The 18,536-nt window shown below is 34.1% G+C and overlaps 1 protein-coding gene across 4 annotated transcripts in view; it reads right to left on the bottom strand.

Moving 5' to 3' along the window:
* Positions 1-18,536, bottom strand: part of KIAA0408 (KIAA0408 ortholog) — a 47,009-nt gene that overhangs the window by 21,528 nt on the left and 6,945 nt on the right. For 2 of the 4 annotated variants that reach the window (XM_074309885.1, XM_074309886.1), the window contains exon 2: positions 1,119-1,197. The exons of 1 other annotated variant lie outside the window; for it this stretch is intronic. The gene's annotated coding sequence lies outside the window, so the exon portion shown is untranslated. The remainder of the gene's footprint in view (positions 1-1,118; positions 1,198-18,536) is intronic. One more of the 4 variants, XM_074309887.1, reaches the window with a different exon arrangement.

The following is an 18,536-nucleotide window of genomic DNA, read 5'->3' as shown; positions in this document are numbered from 1 at the left end:
CTGATTCTTTGTGACCCCATTTGGGGTTTTCTTGGCAAAGATACTGAATGATTTGCTCTTTCCTTCTCCAGCTCATTTTAGGATGAGAAAACTGAGGCAAATAAGGTTAAATGACTTGTCTAGGATCACACAGCTATTAAGTGTCTAAGGTTGGATTTGAACTCTGGTCTTCCTGACTATAGGTCTGGTGATTTATTCACTATGCTACCTACCCTATGATTTAGTTAGGATAGCTTTACTGAATTTCTTATACTTAAGTCTATTGAGCATTATCAAGAGTTAGAACACAGATGTTAATAGTAGTTTCCTTTTCTCAAAAGACCTCTTTCTAGCTCTCCTCCAGTGAAAAGTCTATTTTATCCATGTACATAAGCATCTTTTCATCAATTTAAAGCTTCCTGGACTTTGGAAAGTTTTGTGCAGAGTCACAGAGTTAGGATATATCAGAGATGGGGCTAAACATAGGTTTCTTTAACTGAGAAACATAGGTTTCTCTAGATATGGCATTATACTACCTCTCTTTCAAGAAGTAATTATAATCATAAAATAATTGTTTTTTTTTAAATAAACCTTCGACATAAAGATTCAGGTATCTAAAGTTAACTTGCTTTTATGTCAGAGGATATAATGATCCCTATCCCCCTTTTAAGACATTAACCTATTAAGGAGATGAAATTCTCTCTAAATTTGATAAGTATATCTAATGTTCAATAAGAAAATGATAAGCTTGGATGACAGTGAGTTTATTTAACTTTAAAATCTTGAGGCTGGGCATATTGAGAACTGTATATTTAAAAAAGTTAAACCTCCCCAAAATCCCTTTCTGAAAACTCTAGTCAAACAAAAGTACAAGCCAGACTATTTGATGACATTGTCAGCATTTTCTCATCGGAAAAAAAAAAATCAAAGTCTAAAAACATTGTCTAAGAAGCTGAACTTTTTTTTTCTCCTGAAACTCAGAACAATCCATTACAACATACCTCATTGTTTTCAAGCACAGACATGGGCAGACAGATGTTTAAATAATCCTGGGCTCCAGTAGTTTCAAGCCATTCCCTCTCTCTATTTTTTTTTAACAATTCGATGTTCACTTTTAGGCTGCCAGAAATAAAACATACCTTTTTTTTTGCAGGGAGAAAAATCCTTTGAAAGTTCAGTCAGTCCATTGGTAAATCTAGCAGTAAAAACAATGTATATCTATGAGAATAGAAAAAAATTCCAGCTCTGTGAATTTCACTCCTTTAGGAGACACCAAAGCAGACGAGACAATTCAGCACAGCAACACTAATAAGCCTCTTTGAAACCTTCACTACTTTTTACAAAGTAAAAATAAAAAAACTCAACAGTTCAGCTCAGAGTCAGACCAGCAGCTGGGACTGGTGTGACGTCAGCTGTGGGGAGGATGGCTTTAGAGCCACCTCTTCCAACCCTAGCTCTGTAACTTTAGATCTGTTCATATTTTGTGTAAACAAGTTTAGGTCCAGGACATTTTTAGCTTTATAGCATAGCCCAGTATTTTCAAGCTTGCCAAAAGAGCTGATGTTAATATCAAACGGATGACAATGGCCCATTTTAGATCTCATTTGTTAGAGAAATTTAACTCTTGTTTTCAAGATCTTATTTTTTAAAAGTGCACTACATGCAATCTCAATGTATGTATTTCACTGTCACCTGAAGTTGTGTGGCTAGGTGCTGATACACCAAATAAGATAGGCACTCACTATTTACTTGGTAGATTTCAAAGGGGGTATGGGGGGGGGGGGGAGAAAGGAAATAATGTTCTTTCCAACTCTAGATTGCTCAAACTCTATGATTGAAACCCGAGCAAGTCCTAATTTATTTTATATTAAATACTACTTGGAAAATGTGATTTGTTCAGAAGATGTATGACATATATGAAAAACCATTATAGACCTTAATTCTCTTAGTATTTCCCAATAGCCATTCTCCCAGCTAGTAAATCTTTAATTTTTAAAAAAATGTATTGTATACTACTTTAAGGTTTACAAATCACTTTACCTATATAATTTCATTTAATCCTTACCATAATTCTGTGAGATAGCAATTTTTTTCATGTCAGGACATATTGTTACATACACCAGGTCATACAGTTCTAAAGTGGAATTTAAAATTAGGTTTTCCTAACTCCAAATCTTACACACTTTCTATAACACTGAGCTGCCTCTCAAAAGAAAAACAGTTCTTTCTGTCCATGCCTACCATTGAACATACATAACTAAATAGGAAGGAGTAATGCACCAGAAAGGCACCTACATGGTGCAGTGGGTGGAATCATGGGCCTGGAGTCAGGAGAATTAATTTTCCTTAGTTTAAATCTAGTCTCAGATGCTTACTAGATGTGTGACTCTGGGTACAAGTCATTTATCCGTGTTTACCTCAATTTCCTCATTTGTAAAATGAACTGGAGAAGGAAATAGCAAATCACTCCAGTATCTTTGCTGAGAAAACCTTAAATGGGATCATAAAGAGTCAGACATGACAACAACAAAAACCTCATTTCTCACTGTCTTAATAAGTATACCCTGTGAAATGCTTGCTCCATTTGAATAAACTCTTCAGTTGATTTCCAGCCCAAACAGTCAATGAAATAAGTTTCATAAATCTTGTCAAGTGAAACCAGGAGTTAAGCAAAAGAAAAGAGTGTGGAAAGCATACAAGTGATTACAAATATTTTCAGGAGCCAGAAGTGGGCAATAGTGATGTACTCATAGAATGTTAGACTTGGATTCAGGAGGACCTAGTTTTGAATTCCTTTTCAGATACTCTGTAGCTGTGTGATCCTGGGCAAATCAGTTTTATCATCTGTAAAGCATGTATAATAATAACTCCAATATGTAATCTATGTGAGGATCAGATGAGCCAGGTTATATGTAAGGTAAATGTGAATGTAATTATTATTGATTTATCATTATTTTTTACTCTTAGATGCTCTTCACATTCCTGAGATTTTTTTGGGCATACTTTTGCTCTTTGGTCAACATATTATTTTATTAAAAGTGTTAATAAATTTGCTTTGGGAAGTGAAAACTGTGAATACTTTGTTGTAGATAAATATTTAATTGGTGTATGTTTGAAAGTGTCACTAGAATTCTCATCTTTTCATAATAAATATGTAATGCCTTAATAAATATGTAATGCCTTTTGTTAAGTAAACGTACCAAAGCAGGTAACAAAGAGAATACTGGTAAAGTATTACTACTGTTGCTGTTATTGTTACTTCTTCATCTCCTCCTCTTCTCTCCTGCTCTTCCTTCTTTTCCTCCTCCTCCTTCTCCTATTTCTCCTACTCTGGTTTAAGTTCTGCCTCTTACATATCCTGACTGTTTGACTGGTGCAGGACAGGACACCTTGTCACTGTTCTACATAACCCTCAAAGACAATAAGTTGCTGAAAAATGGCCTACATCGGCATATAAAGAATATGACAGGTTCAGTCCTATATAATAATAACAATAATAATAATGGTAATAATAATGTACTGTGGTGGATTTGGATTAAAAAATTTTAGATTTAAATCCTGGTTTTGTTATTTATTATCAGTGAAAATTTAGGAAATCACTTTTACTTTCCTGGGTCTTAATTGTCTCTATAAAATGAGAGGTTTGGGCTAGATGGATGTTTCAGAGTTTGAATAGATCTGTTCATACTCATATAGATTGGGCTTTAACTGGTTACCCATAAATGAGTAAGAAAAGTATATTGATACTTAAAAATTAGGCTGTAAGGCATTAAATAGGGTCCTATTTAGTTTTTGATATATTTCTTGAAATAGAAATGTAATGAATCCTATAAAGGACTCATCTTGATAATCTCCATAGTTTTATTTGTTCATAGATGATAACTACTTCTAAGAGAAAAACTAATTATATTAGAAATCAAATAATATATTATGATGTGAAAGACTTGTGTTATGCAGACAGAAGATATTGGGAGTATGTAATCACTAGTGAGCATGCCTACTGTTCAATGCTCTGCCCTTAGCCCTGTCTTTTCTGCTATCCTAAGTTATTTCACCCACTATCATAAGTTCAGTGATCACCTACATAGATAGTTCCTATAAAATCTCTGTCATTCAGGAAAAGATAATGATAAATGTTGGAGGGGATGTGGGAAACTGGGATATTAATAATACATTGTTAATGGACTTCAGAACTGATCCAACTATTCTGGAGAGCAATTTGGAACTATGCCCAAGGGCTATCAAATTGTGCATTCCCTTTCATCAATGGTGCCATTATTGAGTCTGCATCCCAAGGAAATCATAAAGGGGAAAAGGACCCATAGGTGTCTATAGGTTATAGCAGCTTATAGCAGTCTTTTTTGTAGTGGCAAGAAACTTGAAATTGAGTGGATGCCCATCAGATGGAGAATGGCTGAATAAGTTATGATATATGAGTACTATGGAATACTATTGTTCTATTAGAAATGATCAGCAAGAGGATTTCAGAGAGGCCCGGAGATACTTACATGAACTGATGCTAAGTGAAATGAATAGAAACAAGAGATCACAGGAACATCAAGATTATGCAATGATCAATGCTGATGGACATGGCTCTTTTCAACAATGAGGTGATTGAGGTCAGTTCTAATAGACTTGTGATGGAGAGAGCCATCTGCATCTAGAAAGAGGGGACTGAATATGGGTCACAGCATAGTATTTTCATCTTTTCTGTTGCTGTTTGCTTGCTTTTTGTTTTCTTTCTCATTTTTTCCTTTTTGAACTCCTTTTTCTTATGTAGCATGAACATTGTTCAAATGTGCATAGAAGAAATGCACTTGTTTAACATATATTAGATTACTTGCTGTCTAAGGGAGGGAGTAGAAGGAAGGAAAACTTTTTGAAACACAAGATTTTGCAAGGGTGAATGCTAAAACTATGCATGTATTTTGAAAATAAAAAAAACTGATTAAATAAATGAAATCTCTGTCACTAGTTCCACTTTTTGTCCTGAGTTTCAAACTCCATTTCTAAGTGTCTATTGCACATCTCCATATAATCCTAAAACATGTCCCAAATTGAACTCACCATTTCTGGATGGCACTTTCCCTTTAATGACTCTATTTCTAATGATGACAACATCCTTCTGCTCACCACCCAGATCTAAGACCTAAGAGTCCACTTTGACTAAGCCACATTCACATCCAATCAATTGTCAAGCTCAATGATTTCTACTTTTAAAATATTTCCTTTTGATCCTTCTCAATGCCTTTTTGAATATCTACCATGAGTCTACTAACTTTTTTTTACCTCCAATATTTTTTTCCAGTCATCCTTCATACTGCTACCTGGTAGTCTTCTTATTTCATTGACTTGATCACTCCATTACCTCGCTTTAAAAAATCATCACTTATTTTCTTTTGGTTACTGAACAAAATATAAATTCAAATTGGCATTCAAATCCACAATCTGGCTCTTCCAGCTATTTTATGGTTTTCTCTTTCATACAGTCTGCACTCCAGCTAATATGTGTTCCTTGTTAATCTTTTCTTGAACTTTCATATATTTTCCCACTGGACAGGACTCTTCTAAGATTTACACTGTTTGAAATCCTTGTCTTTTGAGATCCAGCTTAGGTAGTGAGTTCTTTGTGAATATTTCTCAAATTTCACTAGTTAAAAGAAAAATCCGGCTCCAAATCTCCAGTGGTACTATGCTTGATATCAATTAAGAACAGAATTATTTTCTAAATAGTATTATGGTATTTTTTTCTTTACCGGATTAAGAATAGCGAGCATTTACATGGTTATTAAGATTGGCAAAGCACTTTACTTGTTATTTTACTTAATAAAATATCTCTTGATAATATTTGATAACTAACATCCCTTACTTTAGACACTTTGATTTTGACAACAGGGATTATGTCATCTTTATCTTTGTATCTTCAGTACCTAGCAGAGAGTCTCATATAATTAATTAGTCAATAAATATCTATTAAACACTTGCTGTGTTCCAAGTACTGCATTAAGTTTTGGGGATTCTAAACTATGCAAAAACCAGAACAAAACAAAAAAACAGTCCTGGGTCTCAAGTTGCTCACAGCTAAGTGGGAAGACAGTATACAAATGTTATCTAGTGGGCTAGATTTGTTAAAAATCAATTAAATTGAAGGCAATTTAAATCAAGATAACTGATAAGTGATTATATTCACTCACACTACAGTCACTCTTGGTCTTTGGGGGTTGTGGTATTATTTGTATGTCAAACTTAACAAGGATTGTTTTCTAAATTCTTCCAGATTCAGAAAATGATTTGGACTTGTTACATTGTATAAGAAATGATTTATGACAGTACACCTCAAGGAGGAATTCTTTTCTCTTTTTATTTTAAAAGAAGTTTCAATGAATAAATAACAGGTGGCTTTGTATCAAGGCATGAAATTCAGAAATTGTGTACTGATAGCATCACTGGCTCTGAGAGGCCCTGGGCAAATCCTCTACTAGGGTTTCTTAAAATTTTTGTACTTGTAACCAGTTTTTACCTGAGAAATTTTTATGTGACCTCAGGTATATAGGTATATAAAATGGACATAAAAACCAAACATTTACTGATAATAAATCATAGTATTTTGATGCTCACCTTCAGTTATGTGACCAATGATCAATTTTGACAGAGGTAGCTCTTTTCAATAGTGAGGTGATTCAGGCCAGTTCCAATGATCTTGTGATAAAGAGAGCCATCTGAATTGAGAGAGAGGCCTTGTGGGGACTGAATAGATTACAACATAGTATTTCCACCTTTTTTATTGTTGTTTGTTTGCATTTTGTTTCTTTCTCATTTTTTCTCTTTTGATCTGATAATTGATAATTGTGGGAAAAATATGTAAATTGCCCATGCTTATCATATTGCATTACTTGCCATTTAGGGGATGGGGGAGGGGAAGTGAAGGGGAAAAAAATTTTGGAACACAAAGTTTTACAAAGGTGAATGTTGAAAACTACGCATATATAAAATAAAAAACTTTAATCAAGAAAAAAAAAAAGATCTCCAAAGAAAGAGATCCCACAATGTCTTTTGGCTGCTGCTTCTAATGTTTAATAACACTTGCTACTGGAAATTCCCTTATTATATGAAAATTAGGTTCCTTTTTCTGCCATTTATATATAAGGAGAAACAAAGAAGCCAGTTGAAGTAACAAGACAGTTTCTCAGTGTATTTTTAAACTCTTTCAGGAAAAACAATTACATCTTAAGATGAGTGCTTAGAGTTCTTACAAAAATATAAATAAAATGGAAGATGTTCTCATGAAGTAGGGATAACATAATATAATACCCTATAATGCTACTTTGATCTTTCCATTGCTATTTAATATTTTAAAGAAAGTGTCAGCAAGGCTTAAATTATGATGGAAAAATATTACACTTATGTAAGGATAAAAGAGCATTTTTGAAGCTTTTAATCAAATCACTAAATTTATTGGAATTTTTTTTTCTAAGTCTTAGGGAAGATTATGATTTTTATTAATCATGATATACATTTTTTTGGAGGAACCAGACCTGATTCTATTGTTATAAGGAACTCCAGGTGAGGAAACCACTTCTACTGATGCAGATTGGGCACTTACTCATTTAACTATAGTCATACAATTGCCTGGAGCTCTTACAGATCAAATGACTTGCACAAGAGTCACCCAATCAATAAGTTAGAAATAGGACTTAAACCCAAATCTTTCTCACTCTCAGACAATCTCTTTCCATTACACCATATTACCCATAATTTTCTGCTTTTATATTCAGTCTAAAACTCAAAGATGGTGTCATGATATATATTAAACCAAAAATCCAAAATAAAAGAATTTTTGAAGAGTAGGAGGACAATGATGGACAGCACCAACAATCCATAGGATTACAGAATTTTCCAACTTGAATGAACCTTAAAGATCTCTAACACCTCTCCCAACCAAACTTATATTTTATGTGAGGAAGCAGGAGATCAGAAAGCTTTAAGTTTACTTACTCAAAGTTATATACATTTAATTAGCAACAGATCTCATATTAGAACCCAGGGCTTATGAGTGCCAGCCTGATATCCCATGTCAGATTTTAATTTAAAAGAAGACATTAAGTCCCAAGAAATATGTTTCATAGACACTTCTTTCATAAACAGGATGGCTGAGCTTTGTAGATTGAATCTACCAAAGATTAGGTAGGCATGGTAGAGTGAAAAGGTCACTGGATAGAAAGTCAGGAGATCCAGATTTTCATCCCAGGTCTTCCATTAATTAGTCATATAAGGTGATAAAGGGTTATATTAAATAAACTCTTAAGATAAATCTTCCAATTCCTAAATTGTTTAGTTTTTTTTTATCAATTTAATAGGAAGTAATCGTAAATATACATATGTATACACACACAGCCTTCTATACCTTCACATTCTTCGAGAATATGTAATTTTATTTGGCGTGAAGTTACTGACACCCTTATAAGTCTTAGTTTTCATGAGCTGCTGTGTCTAAAAAAATTACCTGGTGTCCAGCTTTCCGATCATGTGCTAAAGATGCTTTGTTCAAAGGTCATCTAAGAACCAACCTATCTGTCACTGGGAGCAGCCACTACTTGAGATCTCTCTAGGCTGGTACAATATGCCAGGAATATATTGACATAGTCTTTGAGAGCTCATGAGTCACTTCCATGCACCAATGAGAAATTGAAATAGAACATTAGTGAAGAAATGATTACTTTAAATTCTAGTTATAGTTTCATATCATTATCTTATTTACCTATTTAAATAAGGTGTGAAACATAGGCATTACTTCAATTGATTCCAAGATGTGAACTCATTAGTGCAGGCATATTTACTCATCTTCAAATAGTTTGTTAGCCTACTGTGAATATTGAAAGGAATCCTTAGAAAAATATTTATCTTATTATTAAGATAGTATGAGCTATAGAAATGCAGGATCACAAGGCAGAAATAGAAAGATCAAAAGTTGTGGCTGAAAAGTCTGAAGGGTTGATGGCATCAACCTTCCTAGTAGCATTATAGACTGAATTAAATTAATAATTGTTACCCTGTTACCCTGGGAGATACAAAAACATCACTAGAAAATTATTTATTGAATCCTCTTGCACAGTGAGCCAAGGTTCTATTAATTTGAATGATATTAGAACTTTAACAAAACAGCTTGACAGCATCATGTTTTTTGCTATACACATACTTTTCTGGTCTTTTTCCCCCCATAAGTGTTTGCAACCATCCTTTCAAAGTGGATTTTTTTTCAAATGTCTATAGGTAAAACATTAATGGTCTTCAAAAAATGAAATGATGTCTTATGCTATGGAAACCTTTGAAATTATATCCTTTTTGGAGATTTTTAGAGGTGACATGGGTTAAATCACTTCAAGGCTTACAATAATGCTCAATTTCAGAAGCTTAATCCTAGAACTTACCTAACATCTAGAGAATGCTTTACTGTTTCTATATCATATAAATTACATTATCATATATCTTCTATACTGTATACTACTTTCCTGGGCACTTTTCTCCTTTTTAAGAGTTCATCTGATTTAATCCTTGTTCTTTATATAAAGTACATTATGGGTTGATTCAAAGTTATGTGTTTCTATGACCAATAACTATGAAATGACAACCCAATATCAAAACAAAGTCACAGAGAGGAATTTTAGTTATCTTCTGGATATTGAGATAGAATGATAAAAATTTTGATCACATCAAAGGCAAAGATGAAATTTAATCTTCTGTTTCTTGAATCCTCTATTAGTAAAAGAAAAAGTAGAGATTTGATAACAAAACTCTCCTCTTCAATTCTGTCCAAATAATTGTGAGAGACACATGCAAATTTGGGAATGACAACTTCATTCATGAATTGTTGTACTTCAGTCAACATGCTCTTTTCTTCTTTGCTATGGACCTAGCCCCAACTTCATAGGGATATTCTGCTTCTAGTTTTGAAGTCTTGTGACAGTTCCTTATTGAGCATATCTAATATCTAGGATTTCTGTACAGATGTTTCCAGATGCCCCTTTGGAACATTTTCAACTATCTTCTCTTCTCCACATGTTGCTCTGTATTTATTTCTCAAAAAAAGCAGAAAATCTTTTTTAGGAATGAAGGCTACTTAACTACATTTATTTAATTTTCTTTTCATTTCTGTGACTTAGATCTAAATATAATATTTCCAAATTCACTATCTGGGAAAGTTTGTATAATTTAAATAAGGATGACCCACTTTGTTGTACTTGCCACAGAGAAGGCTGTCCACCACTAGAGGGTGCTTTGAGTCTCTGTTTTTGCAGCCTATCTCCTTGGGTTTGTATTACAAAACCAACAGAGAGAAAATTTGCTTTTTCTAAGTTTGGATTCAGAGATGGGCTTTTGATCTAGATATAAAAAGGAGTCACCTGTAAGATGTGATTTGAGTGGTATCTCCAAGTATTTCCTCTTCCAGCCTAAACTCCCTTAGAAATATCATTTCTTTGGGTTATTGCACTATTTTATGAAGAGTCCCTGCATCAATTACCCCAGATATTTATTAAGCCTGTACTATTTACAAAGCACAGGAAATACAAATATGAAAAAATTATATTTTTCTCTGTGTATGTGTATGTGTGTGTGTGTAATAGAGAAGGTGTTAGGGTGTTAGAACAATCATAAAACACGTGGAAAGTTAAGAAAATCTAAAATATTTACGAAGTGTAGTTAAATTCTGCATTACCCATTAATAGCTTTGCTTAGATTATGTTATTGGCTAGTAATTATAGTTCTAAAATATTCTGATTATAAAGCTACTTTTGAACTTCAGATAGCTCAGATTAGGCTCCCAGTAGCAAGCAACATAGGACAGGTAAATTTTGATGATAAAGGGTTATATGTTCTTTATCTGGAGCATGGGATCTTGCAAGCCATGAAAAAAATCACTTAAACGGTCATACTCTGGACTGGCAAAGGGCAATACCAGAGCCTTGCTTTTTAGGGAAGTATGAGGAAGCATATTCAATGGAAGGAGTCAGATTTCCAATAAGATGAAAAAGGAATAAAACTAAAGAAACAAAAGGGAAGAAAAAAATAAGTTTACTTTACAATTTTAGTGGGATTGCCTTGGTTGTATGAATTCTAAAAATCAGTCCACTCTGATTTTCAAAGTATCAGATAGTCTTCAGAGGGCATCAGACTACTAATGTACCATTTTCCACCTTCTAAAAGTCAAATAGTTGCAGGTCACCCCATAGATCACTAGGTAAGTGCCCAGTGGGAGATTTTCTAGTACTAGCTCTGGAGTAAAGTTGTGTCCACATAAGGAAGAAAGAGGTAATCTTTTATTCCAAAAGGAACTTAGTTTTGATGTGTATACCACACTAGGCAGCTAGGTGTCATGGTGGTTAGACAGCTAGATTTGGAGTGAAGAAGACCTGATTTCAAATATCTTCGTAGGTGCTATCTGTATGACCCTGGGCAAGTCATTTAACTTCTCTCAGCCTCAGTTGCCTTATCTGTAAAACGGGGATAATATTATCATCTACCTTATAAGATTATTGTGAAAATCAAATATATATATATATATACATGTATAAATACATATATATATGTGTGTGTGTGTATATGTGCTTTGCCAATCTAAAAGAGCCATATAAATGCAAATTATTACCTTAATAATAATATGTTATTATTATTATCAAAATTATTAAGATGCTATATATAGCGAGATGACTGGCCAGGAAAATTTTGTGAATTTTCCCTTCTCTATTTGTCCTCTTTCCTCTCTTCCTTTCTAACTCTTCCTGATAATATTAAATGGCCTCAGACAAATAGCTATGTTCCATTACATACACCTTGAAGAAAGCTATAGATCCATAATATCTTTATATAAAGGCTCACCTCAAATCTATTAAATGAACAACTAAATATTTAAACTTGCTCCATTCACTCACTTCATTTTGAACCTGCCTCTACATAAGTTTGTTATACATATTGATACAAATCACTGCAGTAAAGGGTTGTATTTATATTTGAATACTTTCTTCCTATTGCATTTATTTAAAAAAATAAATCAATTAAAACAGCAGTATTAACAAACTTAATCTTGCAGTTCTGATGAAAATAAATTAAATAAATTGCTAAGTCTTAAAGATGTCCATGTTTCCCCAATATTTAAATAAAGTCCTAGGACCACACTAGTCATTTAAGAGCTGATATACATTCCGATGTCTTAATAAAATTTGGATTGTAAAATTTTATTCTGTTTTCTTCTCTATAGAAGCAAGACCAATAGTTGTTTTGATGGGTCTGGAGGAAGCCATGTGTAAAAAAGAATTAAATCATGTCTTAAGGTTTCTTATTATAGTCTGTCAGAAGTATAGAATTGCACCTTTCATTTTTATTGCTTAGCAATGCCTCTGGATTCCTCTCACAATACAGAGAGATATTTTCCCCAACTGTGGGTTTTTTTTTTAGAGCCAGCTTCAGTATTTTGCACAATGCCTTATATATACACACAGCACTTTGCACAAGGGAAACCTTCAAAATTATATGTTGATTGATCTTTGAAAGCTTTTAAAATAACTAATGAGTATCTTATTAGAATATTTAAATACATCTACTCATAAATCACTGGTCTTCTGAGCCAAATCTTCCATCTGCAATTTGGAGAACTAAGCTGAATGTTGCATAACATTTTTTTACATTGTTTTCTCTACACTACTATAATTTTGAATATAAATTAGCTTTAGGAATTAACTCTAGCAATTCACTATGAGTTATACTTAATTTATATTTATCACAACAGTGGCATAGAAGGATCCAACTTCATTTTAAAGAATTGAAACAATTAATTCAATCTGAATCCAAGGGATGTAAGCAATAGTATCATTTAAATGATTGTCTTCTCTTTCTGATTCAGTGCCCAAAAAGGCAACCAAATCTGTGTGAAGGCACACCCATACTTACGACAAAGGAGAGTCATACTAGTCAAAACTTAGAAAAAAGCATGTGTAACAACAATGCACTTATGATATGACCTCCAAAATGTTTAATTTTGCTTGAAAATGGAAAGCTTCAGAATATCATAGAATCATTAATCTGTAGAGCTGAAGAGGAACTTAGAGACCACTTAGTATAACTCTCTCTCTTACTAAAATAAGATTATCAATATCTTTCTTGAAATACTTCTTCATCTCAATTGAATGCTCAATTGCAACACAAAAAGCAGTTAATCAAAACATTTTCCATCTGTTGCCCCCCATATCTTTACCTGAAGAATGGAAGCTTGTTTCATCTACTATTCTTCTTCCTCATTTTATTGATCTAGAACCTTTGACTTGAACAAAGTCTTACAACTAACTAATTGGTAGTAGAGTTGGGATGAAAATCCTAGATTTTTCCAATTCCCGTTCCAATGTGCTTTTTATAACACTCTATTACTTCTCATCCCCACAGACCTAAATGAATAATGCTTTGTCATGATCAAAAGGTTCATTTTTTTTCCAGAACAATTTTGTGTCCAAGTAGGATGCATAAATTTCTTCTGATCTTCCTTTAAAAAGTATAAACAGTAGCATGTAAGTTAACTATGTCTCTTTATTAAGTTTCCACTTAACAGTAGTATGGATTATTGGTAAGAATGTGTTAAAGTTTTAAATTTCAGAAATCCTTTTAAGAGCTAAGTGTCAGGGAGAAGTAAGTATTAAATATGCTTCCAAACTGCCTCTACACTACTGACTGGGAAATTCAGTTGATTCTATTTCATCTTTTTTTTAATGTAAGAATATGCTACCTTCCAGGTTTCCCCCCTACGAAATATAAGAAGAAATGAAGAAAAATGTTCATAAAATCATTTCAAAATGTGAAAAAATTTGTGAAAATGCTCTAAATACAACACAGAAAAGAAAAACCTGAGTTGAATGACAATACTTTAACTATTTGAGGGCATATGACTGAAAACATGCTTTTAATTGCTTCATTGGGGATAAAAGGAATAGAATTAAATAACGGAAAGGGGACTTGCTAAACTTTCTGACTTTAATTTCTGTAAGACTATACAATGCATTATATATTGTATAGTTTCCTCTGAAAAGTTTGAAAAATGAAAAAACGGTTCAGCTGCTACAATACTGGGACAGTTTGGGTGCAAATCTAGTGGATGGATTTCTCACAACCTCTCACTCCTATTGTTCTATAACAAGGCAGGCACATTTCACCATTAATTTTAAAACCTATGACAATATTGTAAGGCAAAATTTTTGACTATGAAAGGAATGGTGGTTGGAGACAGGTGGATAGAATGTTAGACCTGGAGAAAGGAAAACTTGAGTTTGAATCTTGTCTCAGATGCTTTACTACCTGTGTGACCCTGGATAAGTTACCTTGCTAAGGTTACTCATCCCCCTCTATAAAATAGGGATATTTATCTTACAAGTTTGAATTGAGAATGAAAAATCTTTATACTATATATAAATGTTAACAAACAGCCTCTGCTCTCAGGGAACTCATATTCTAATGGAGGAGATCTAGTAATTCACATGATATCTCTTGCTCACTTTCAAGAAGAATAATTCTTTTGATCTTTAACCCTTTAAATCATTCCTACCAACACCCTCAAGTTATTTGGAGAAGGTAATTTCACGATATTCTTCTTAAGCTATCCCAGTATTTTTGCAATTTGTCAAGGAGGACATCCTAATTCAGAAATGATATGCCTTTCTATACTCATACATTTTACATTTTTATGACACAAAGGACCTCAACTGATTAAAAGAACTATGAATATATTTTAGAGCTATTTAGTGCATTGCTACACTTACTACTGTTGATCAGGCATACAGACAAATCCCAAAAAGTAGGTTTATTTGCATAACATAAAGCTTTCTGCCACTAGAAGCTTCTATCAGATATGTCTACTATACTTCTCATAGGACAACTATCACGGTACAAATCACTGAAAATGCTATTTAGGAAGAAGTAGTTTGTGTAGAGAATGCTTGTTTCCTAATTTAGCTTATATACACACACACATATATGACATATATATATGTATATATATATATATATATATATAATATATATACCTGCTTATATAACCTATCTTGCATTCTTCCTTCTTTACCATAGAATTACAGATGGAAGAAATCACTTAATCTCTTCAATTCCTTCTTTGTTCAATAAGGGAATTAAGGTACAATTAAACACATAATAGAATCTGATCCCTGGTCCTGGGGTTAAAAAACCATGCTCTTTTCTACCTCCTCATACTATTTTCTTCCTTCTGTCCTTCCCTCAAACATTTATTTACTGCTAAACATTTATAATCTACTATACTCAAGGTATTATGTATCTCCAGAAGGGCATATAAAGATCAATATGCAATAATCCCTAACATATTGTCCAGGAAAGCCAGTAAGTTTACCAAGCCTTGGTTATTGGCAGGTATAGTTCTACAAAATGTGCCCTTTGTATTATTAACCTTCCAAAATGTAATTAATATTCAAATTTTTTGACATTTCCACCTAATTCCACTATCCTCCCACTTCACCCAAAAACAAACCCTATAAGTTTTATGTCTTGGAATTGAAACATATAGTTTAAAGTGAGGGGTAATTTTGGAAGAACATAGCTATAAACATTTTTTTAAATGTAGAGTTAAGACTAATCCCTATGCTAGCATGCTTTTATTTGCTGGCAGCTGCTTAAACAACCCCATCCCACTCCACTCCTTGAATAAAAGTGAAGGCTAGGGACTGCCCGCCAACTCACATTCCAGCCTCTGTTCTGAAGTTTTTCTTTGTTTTATGAGTTTGAGTCAGTTAGGCTTAAAAATAACCAGCTGAATTCCTTTTATCAAAGTCAGACTACCAGTCACCTACCTGCATTCTATACCAAAGTCCATTCGTTAATGATTTGTTTCAGGAAGTGTGGGGGGGATTGCTTATTGGGATGCTATTTTTAAGTGGTACAGTTTAAAATGTGCTGTATGATACAGAAGTTTTCTCTAAAAAGAAAAATGTTTCCAAGGATATTATTCTCCTAGCAGAAGGAAGTCCTAAAATTTCTCAAATATCATTTTATATATTACTTTCCAGATCCATGCATTTATCCATTAGGATGGGAGTGGGGGGGGAGGAGAAAAGAGGCAAGAGGGAAAATACTTCTATAGTATAGAAGAACTTTTTTGAGAAGGAGAGGGGCAGTTAAAACACTATTCTTGGGTATTGCTTTCCCTAGATATATTATGAGTTAAGGAAAAGAGCCTTTCTGGCCACATGGGAGGAGTATATAATTAAGTAGGAGGTAGAAATAGAATGGATAGGGGGTGGTTAGAGAGGCAACTTCCTCCTCCAAGGCATACTTTGTCACCACTACCAGCAAGTGGGAAGAGTTTGATGGGAACAGGTTTCTCTGGGTGATAAAGTCACATGCTACCCACATGTGCTATCACTAGAGATGCTAAGGAGTTGTGTTGGAAAAATCCACCCAGAAAAAGATGGAAGGAACAAATTCCCCATTGCTCTGAAGAATATCTCCAGAGACGCTACTTTGAAACAATCCCTTCCTTGTCTCCAGTCAGTTAGTCAATAAATATTCATTAAGTGCCTAACATGTGCCAGGTAGTGCACTGTCACTCTGAATACAAAGAAAAGCATAAGAAAATTCTTGAATGCAAGGAACTCACAGTTTGATGGGGTAAACAACTTGCAAATAACTGTAGACAAAAAAGCTAAATATAGGGTAAATTCAAAATAATCCACATAGGGGGGAGTTAAGAAGAAATGTTAAAAAGCTTCATATAAAATATGATATTTTAGCTGAGACTTGAAAGAAGCCTGGAAGACAAGATGAGGAGGGAGAGCATTCCATGCATAGGGATAGCCCAAAAATTCCAGAATTGAAAGATGGGAGGTCTTGTTCATGGAACAACAAGGAGGATAGATCACTGGATCAAAGTGTGAGTGTGTGTGTGTGTGTGTGTGTGTGTGTGTGTGTGTGTGTGTGTGTGTGTCTGTGAGTGATGGTGCTAATTTCTGGAGTAAGAAGCCTGGAAAAGTAGAGAAGGGGGACTAGGTTGTAAAGAGCTTTGAACTCTAAACTGAGGTATGTATATTTGATCCTGAAGGTGATAGGAAGCAGAGTTAATTTTTGAGTGTGGGGTAGAGACAGAATGACAAAGTCAAAACTCTGCATTAGGAAAATCATTTTGGTTGCTGAATGAACAGAAGATGAACTGGAGTGGAGAGAGACTGTTGGCAAACCAACCAACCGATAGAACGATTTCAATATTTTAGGCCTGAGGTGATAAGGGCTAACACTAGAGTAATATCAGTATCAAAGATGAGAAAAGGGGAGGGAGATATTGAAGACATGTTATAAAGTTGAAATTAGTACGCCTTGGCAACAAGTTGGATATGGAGCCCAGGGAGGAGGGGTGTCACTATCTATAAAAAATAGTGACAAATCCAGAGTGACACCTAGGAATTAGAAGGGTCAAGAAGAATGTTAATGATTTGATACAAATAGGGAAGTTTGGAATGGGTTAGGTTTAGCAGAAAGACAATGAGTTCAGTTCTGGAAATGTTGAGTTTAAGCTGTCTGCTGAACATCTAGGGTGAGATGGCTGAATGACAGCTGGAGATAAGAGGCTGGCTAGCAGCAGAGATGTTGGGGATGAATAGGTAAGTTTGAGAATCACCAGCATTGAGATGATAATTAAATCCATGGGAGCTAATGAGATCACCAAATGAAGGTATGGAGAAAGAAAAGAAAGGAAAGTCCAGGAGAGAACTTTGTGGGATAACCATAGTTAATGTATTTGACCTGAATAAAGATCCAGGAAAGGATTTTGAGAAGCAATATCCAGATAGATAAGAAAGAGAACCAGAGAGAGGAGTGTTCTGAACACCTAGAGTGAAGGAATCAGCAATGTCAAAGGCTGCTGACAGATCAAGAAGGAAAAGGGAGAAAAGACCACTAGGTTTGGAAATTAGGAGATCATTGGTAACTTTAAAGAGAGCAGTTTTGGTAAAATAATGAGGCCAGAAGCTGGATTGTAGGGACTTAAGAAGACACTAAGAGGAGAGGAGGTAGCAGTATCTCTTGTAGATAACCTTGTCAAGGAATTTTGCCACAAAGGAGCTTCAGGGTGAATATGGAAATTTTTTTTGAGGATGGGGGAGATATGAGCATGCTTTTCAGCAATAGAAGAGCCAGTAAACAGTAAAATGATTTTTTTTGATGAATATTAGATATGAAGCCAGGAAAACCTGATTTAACATCCTGTGCATTAGGAAAATCATTTTGGTTGCTGAATGGAAGATGAACTGGAGTGGAGTTGGAAAACAAACCAATCAACAAACCATTATTAGTTTTGTGATCCTGGGCTAGTCATCTATCCACTTATCCTCTGTTTCCTCATCTGTAAAAATGGAGATAATGGACCAAATGAGATAAGTGAGAGAATGGGGATGATAGATGGGGTGATTTAATATAGGAGAACAGGATGGAATGGGATCACTTGTGTAAGGTAAGAGCTCTGTTTTGGCAAGAAGTAGGACCCTGTCTTTCTATGAAATTGA

The sequence above is a fragment of the Sminthopsis crassicaudata genome, chromosome 4 (genome assembly GCF_048593235.1).
Source record: "Sminthopsis crassicaudata isolate SCR6 chromosome 4, ASM4859323v1, whole genome shotgun sequence".
In the NCBI taxonomy this organism is placed as follows: Eukaryota; Metazoa; Chordata; class Mammalia; order Dasyuromorphia; family Dasyuridae; genus Sminthopsis; species Sminthopsis crassicaudata.
The sequence above is the reverse complement of the archived record's forward strand: the minus strand, read 5'-3'. Positions and strand labels throughout refer to the sequence as shown.